This window comes from Dermacentor silvarum, chromosome 11, assembly GCF_013339745.2.
Source record: "Dermacentor silvarum isolate Dsil-2018 chromosome 11, BIME_Dsil_1.4, whole genome shotgun sequence".
NCBI classification, from domain to species: domain Eukaryota; kingdom Metazoa; phylum Arthropoda; class Arachnida; order Ixodida; family Ixodidae; genus Dermacentor; species Dermacentor silvarum.
The window spans coordinates 64,694,077-64,700,988 of record NC_051164.1 but is presented as its reverse complement, the minus strand read 5'-3'; positions in this window follow the sequence as shown (position 1 = coordinate 64,700,988).

The following is a 6,912-nucleotide window of genomic DNA, read 5'->3' as shown; positions in this document are numbered from 1 at the left end:
AAAACTGTAGACGAGTTTGTCGAGAAGCCCTTATCCAATCATTCCTAAGCTTACCGAAGGCTCCTCGATTTCATCTACAGGCGAGAGTTCGGCAGGCCTGGTAAGCCTTCCGCAGAGGAGCTGCGAGACACCGTGAGTTTCGCCGACAACAGAAATGGGGACGAAGCCTGCATGATTCCGCTGGCGGAGGCCATGGACTCGCCTACCCGCTCTGCCAAGCTCGACACTGACGAGCTCTTCGGCACCGTCCCTGGACTCACCGAGGAGCGATGGCTGGCTGAGCTGGAAAGATACGGCCGGCGTCTCGAACAACGTCGTCTACGAGTCCAACAGGCCGGCCTACGTGGGACCTTCCTGAAAACGTGGAAGACACGGGGCGAGAGGGACATGCATCTGTTCCTCTCCTGGTGCATTGTCCAGACGGCGGCGCTGTTCTCAAACCGACTGCTGTTGGTCAACTTCTACGATCGGTAAGAAGCGCCGGCGTTCACTCCGTCCGCATTGTGAGAAAGTGGGCGCGCTGTTATTTATGAGCACGAAACGGTCATCAAGGAAACACCCGATAAGACAAATGTTCTTCAAAGATCACGACGCCACAAGAAGTGAGAAATGACCCCGACATCTCTTAGGCGTATTTGGATTGTCGGTTCGGGGTGCTCTGACAGCGCTACAGAGGTCATCCAACAGAGCAGCAACTAAGCGTTACTGCTGGATAAGCGGGATTCATTTGGATAAGGAATAGGATATTAGTTCCATTCTCGGCTATTGTCATTCACCTTAAAGCTTGTATTTTTTTTCACCAGCTTCTGCTACGGCCAGAGAGCTTTAACGACTACCCGAATATGGATTAGTTAACTTATGACTGCTTTTGTGCTTTTCTTAGCTTCAAACTTTCAGTTGCGGCCCCCTATAGGAGAAGGTGTAATACACAGAGGTAAGGTGAGTCTAAGAATAATTATCTCGAAGTTGTCGCCACTTATGAGGCAGTAACAGTTAATTCTACTTGATACTTTCTTCATCAGTGACGTATGAGTTTGAATTCCAAGACTCAAGAAGTGTTTCGGTCTATTTGATCCCGGCTGTGCCGAGAACAAACCTTCGATGGACAAGAATTAGACTAATGCGTAACAAAAACAGCTGCCGCATTTACAATGCATTCTGGGGGGTAAGCGATTACCTAAAATTATCGCGTATCGCGGTCGCAATCCATTTATGTTGACACGGACCAGTTTCAAGTTTCGGGCGCCTGAATGCCATTCAATAGAGAAATGCTCTTATCAGAATTATAATGATTTACAGAAGGTCAAACATACAACCAAACTTTAACGTAAACTTAGGTCTCTCTTTTTGCCGCACTTTATGAACCAGTTATGCGGGGTGACATTCACTACAACTGTGTGAATGTCGCTTTGCAATTCGAGGACACAGGTGCCGCTACGAACGACGCTGTGTCATCTGCTTTGGGCGATTAGGTCTTATTGAGAAGATCGTGCATTGTAATCTTAATGGTTGTTTCTTTTCGTATTACAATTATTCTTATTAGGGTAGTAGCGTGATGACAGCAAAGTAGTGACCGTCGTTGTGCCCTTTCTGGTCAGAAATGGCGTTCGTAAAGACAGGTGTTCGAATCAAAGGTATTAGCGTGTGAGAATGCTTAACTAACGAGCCCTAACAACCGTCCAACATCGAACTTGTAACACCGCCTCGTTAAGCCAGTTTGACTGACTGTTGTAAACCAAAGCCGTAGATATTTACGCCCGTGGACGACCTATCAACTGGCGCTACGCAATGTAGCCTGTGACCACGTCGTCTGCGACATTGTATCGAATGCAGGTTCACAGTACGAATGCAGGTAGCTGCACTAGTTACCTGATTACTCGCTGCACTATCAAATTGACGACGTTGCTGCACTCCCTCAACTAGTGCAGAAACTGGCGCCAAATCTAAAGTAAATTTGATTGCCTTTGTGGGGATGCGCGGCTGTCACGCGTCCCTGATGGTGTTTTCCGCATGGCCTCCGTCTCCTGTAATCCGGCTTCGCCGCGTGGCTTTACGGCGGCGGCGTCGGTGCGGTTGCTCGTATTGCGAGAGATGGCGCGAGTGTTGCGCTGCTAACGCCACCTAACGGACGCGGTTACTTGGGCGCAAAAGGTAGAAGGCGCTTCCTCTTTGGCGTGCGGCCGGCGGGCAGTGCGGACGCTTCGCGCGTGCGCCGACACGCTCTCTGCGAGACCGGCTCGCTAGGCCTTGTAGCGGGGCACCGGCATGGACGAACACGGATCGTTCGAACGCGCCACCGTTGGCGTGACCGTACACGCTAACTACTAGGCTTTGGTTTCCAGCCCGGGACGAACATATTCGCTCGCGTCCGGTCGCCGTGAGTCGGACTTACTCGATCTGTCGCTCGCCCATCTGCTTAGTAATAAGTGTATGAAAGGTGCAATAAGTGCCCTTTTGAATGTTCTGTGTTGTCGATCCTTTGTCCAAGAGCACGTGTGAGACCCTATTACCTTTTTAGTCTCTTGGTCCCTGGCAGCGCCAGGCACCGTCCGTGCCACACTCACTAGCCGTCGTGCGCCATTATCTATGGGATCAGCAACTTCAACACAGCACGTGATAAGGTAAAGATTAACAGAAGATGAAATGAGCCGCTACAAAATATGGGCAAAAACTATATAGATATATATGTGTCATTTGTAGTCGTGTGTTCGTTTTCTTTCTTGGGGTGCCTTTGGTTGTCTGTATAGAGTGATTCAATCCACGCGGCTACTTTCACAGCGACAGGAGCACGGAAATGTACCACGTTGCCTTCTGCCTTGGCAAGGCGTACCTGCTGAGCGGCAGCCAGATGTTCCGCGATTACTCGATGAGGAGCTGCTCTCGGAGCGGGCAAGCCGCGTGGCTCGTCGGATGGTTGCCGAAACACGAGGGGCCTTCTCGCGTCGCCTGAGCCAGTGGCCACAGAGGGACGCCAACCGCACCGCGGTCCAGATCGGACACTTAATCGACGTCGCCCTCGGGTACTTCGACCCGCGTTCTGGCCTGAAACTACCGAAGGTTCGAAAGCCCCCAGCAACACATCCTCTCGTGCCACGAGTGCCTGCATCGTTATGCCATGCCTTACAAGAAACGTTATGAATGTCTCTTGTAGCTAACAAATTGGCCTAAATATGTTACGCCCTCGCACCGTGAGACTGACTATAAATTATGCAGCCTTTAAGGGGTTGCATACTCCCTTCGCAGTGTGCTCCAACTGTTGAAAGGAAGCCTTGAGCATAGAATGTTCCCCTCTGGCACGTGTGGAAGCGCCCGGCATTCCTGTCGCTTTTTTGCTTTGGAAAGCATTGTAGTGTCACCCGATTATTTCTAATGGCATAACGCAATAACCACCACCTGTAACTCAGTGGACGTATCTAAAGGTGCTTTCGAGCATCTTATGAGTTTCCAGTGTTACACTACCGATTCTCGACAGAGCCCTACATGCCGAGGAGTGTACGCAGCAAACGCCGGTAGCTTTCTTCAGCCGGGGCGACTCTCTGGTCGAGAACTGGAAGTCAGTCGTCCTGAACCACGCTGACGTTCTGGACCGCTGGGAAGCCGCCGAACAGATCGAGTTCGCCGAGTGGACCGTGCTGCTTCCAGGCCGCCAGCTGGCGGTACTCCCGTATGCCTTCTCCTTCCCCTCGTTCGACGAGAGTGCCACGCGGTTCATGAACCAAGGGGGTCTCGGCAACGACGTCGCTTCGGCGCTGAGTCAACTGTTTTTCCACAGGTAAACTGGACAACTAGGATACGAGAAATTGAGCATGGTGGCACTACTTTATTCTGTGCAAATGCTCGAAGTTTTTTTTTTTTCTGCCTGTGCCGTGACACTAGAAGTAAACAGGTGTGCTCTAGTCAGCTCTAAGAGCACCTAAACAGGCTTGAGCCAGAGAAACCCGAAAACCTCCGCGTGCAAGAACTTTCGCACTTTTTACTAAGCACAATACGCACCCCTAATTTTACCTGCCATAATTACCTATACCAATTGCGGTCCCAACGTGTGTTTTCACACAATCATCATAGTCATCGTCCTCTTTTAAGTTTACTGTGGGACCATTGGCTTCTCCCGAAAACCAGACGTGGCCGATGTCCTTCGTGAACCTATGGCGCTCCAGCACGCATGCGTGGCGCTTGCGTGGCTCAGTTGTAGAGTATCTGGCTCCCACGGACCGGGCGTGGGTGCGATCCCGGCGGGAACCGGCTAATTTTTTCGCATTTGCAGCGATAGCGGTTACGTTCGCCGGACGCCGTCGGCGGAGGCGGCAGCGGACACCATCGCGAACCGGAACGGCTATTGGAATGAGCCCATAACAGCTTACGCTGTAAAATGAATATGAGGGCATATGGCAAGCATTGCCAAATCATGGCCGCTAACACACCGCTATACTTGAAAAGAAAAGTCTACAATCATTGCATTCTACCGTACCAACTTCATCATCATCCTATTTTTATGTCTACTGCAGGAGGAAGGCCTCTCCCTGCGATCTCCAATTACCCTTGTCTTGCGCTTGCTGATTCGCAACTCGCGCCTGCAAATTTCCCAATTTCATCACCCTATCTAGTTTTCTGCCGTCCTCGAATGCGCTTCCCTTCTCTTGGAAGCCATTCTGTAACTCCAGTACTAACGTATGGGGCAGAACCTGGAGGTTAACGAAGAAGCTTCGGAACAAGTTAGGACAACGCAACGAGCGATGAAACGAGAAAAAAAAAACTGATATAACTGGTAAATTCGGCGGTAATGCAGTTCCACTCAACGTGAAAGCTGGGGAAGTGCGGAGCAGTGATTCGCCGGTGTTTCCCTGGTGTTTTCCTTGTGCTTCTCTTGTTTTATCCGGTGTTTATCTTGTGTTTAGCGATCCATGATCGGTTCTGACACCTGTGCTAAGGCACAACTGGTGGGAAACCGCTACGCACATGGAGCCAAGCTTTGCTGATGAGCTAGAAGCGATTTTAACAAATTTCTGCTAAGTAATTCGCTTAATGCTTAATTATTCCTGTCTTTCACCAAATTTTGAATCATGTTAGTTTATTTTGAACCGGTTTTCATCAAATCTGCACTTGGTTTGACCCTGTTTTGAGCCCTTTTTTGAGCGTGATCACGCGGTAGACGCCGACAGCCCGGGCTCCGAAAGTGCTTCACACTTAAAATATTAGGCGTAAGGTTAAGAGACAGGAAAAGAACAGAGTGGATTAGAGAGCAAACGGAGATAACCGATATTCTATATAGTTGCCATTAAAAGAAAGAAAATGGAGTTTGACAGGCCATGTAAGTAACGGATAAACGCGGATTCCTTAGAGTTACAGAACGGGTGCCGAGGGAAGGGACGTGCAAACGATGAGGGCAAGAGCTTAAGGGGGGGGGGGGGGGGGTGAAATAAGAATTTGCAGGAACAAGTTGGAACCAGCTAGTTCAAGACAGGGGTAACTGGAGCTCGCTGTGAGAGGTTTTGGTCCTCCACAGGACATGAAAACAGGCTGCAGCTGCTGCCGCCGCCGCGGACGACGACGACATTTATTGTTCCCCTAATTTGCTGCTTTCTACCTGCTTATGTTCCTCATTCATGGAGTGAGAGCGAGCTATGTAAACGGTGTCAAGGAAAGGCAGTTGTTGCCATTTCATTCGTCCCGTGGTAAGGTATACTTTGTGACGATACAGGTAGTTCGGTTGTGCAACAAATAATGAAAAAAAAAATAACTAGCCAAGCTTGTGTCCACTTGGCGAACACCGTATAAATCTTCGCTTGAAGCTTTTATTTAGGAATGATAATAACCAAACTAGAATTGTGGCCTTGTCTAACCTACGCCAGCCTCGCTATGTATCTGCTAGCAGACATCACGCTTTTAAAATTCAGTTGTACCTCACAGGGATATATGTTTTATTGCGATAGCAATTATATGAACACTCCAAAGCAGATTTCTGCCGTCGGCGTCGCCGTCGCCGTTGCCGTCGCCGTCGCCGTCGCCGTGAGGTTCCGTATGACGTCAATGGAGATGAAATCGTCGCCGCGCGATGATAAGTGGTTCTTGAGGGAAAGGGAAAGGTTGGCGCTATCTTCTGCAGCCCTTGAGGGAGCACGGCTCAGCGCCGCCGAACGCTGTATGTGCGAGTGAAAGGGCGCGAGGGACGCGCGCTTTCACGGGGAGTGAACGCACGGCACAGAACAAACGCGCGTTCTGTGCCGTGCTCCCTTAAGGGCTGCAGATGTAGGCGTCTCTTTCCTCCTTTACAATCACCATATGTGTAGAGCAAACGCGCCTTCTTCTGGCGCACGAAAGGCCGTGGGGGGGAGGAAGGGAAGGGAGGCGAAGTTTAGCTGCGGCACCAAGTGCCTATTTATATCAGAGGCTCCGGCAACAGTCACCAACGCCGCACGCATTTTGTGCGAACGCGGGCAAAACGCCGACGGCGTCGACAACAGTGCTGTGTGTTGCCGGTGCTGCTGCATGTCCAAGTTTGTACAGCGGATAAAACTACTATCCTTACTCCGTATAGCTCTCTACTAAGTTGCTATCGCAATTGATGCTTCGCCTTTCGGGTGAAACTGCGACAACTTTTTTATTTCCAAGGAAGCTCTCAAATTGAAAATTATTCTGTATGAGCGCCACATTTTTCTTTTCGAGGACAATTCCTGAACGAAAGGTATTACGGTGTAAAATGCTCAGCTGCAAATTTAAATAAATTTATTCTGTTTTAGGGCGCACTGCATTATTGGATGGATGCGACACGGGATTTCATTCAATAATGAATATAAGAAATAAAGTCCTTTTGTCACAGCGTTTATTCATGGCGTAGGCTTGCTTGTTTCGCCCATGGCTAAGCACATGCTCTCATGCTGGGATGCGCTGGGTAGCCCAAACCGAAGCCATGAT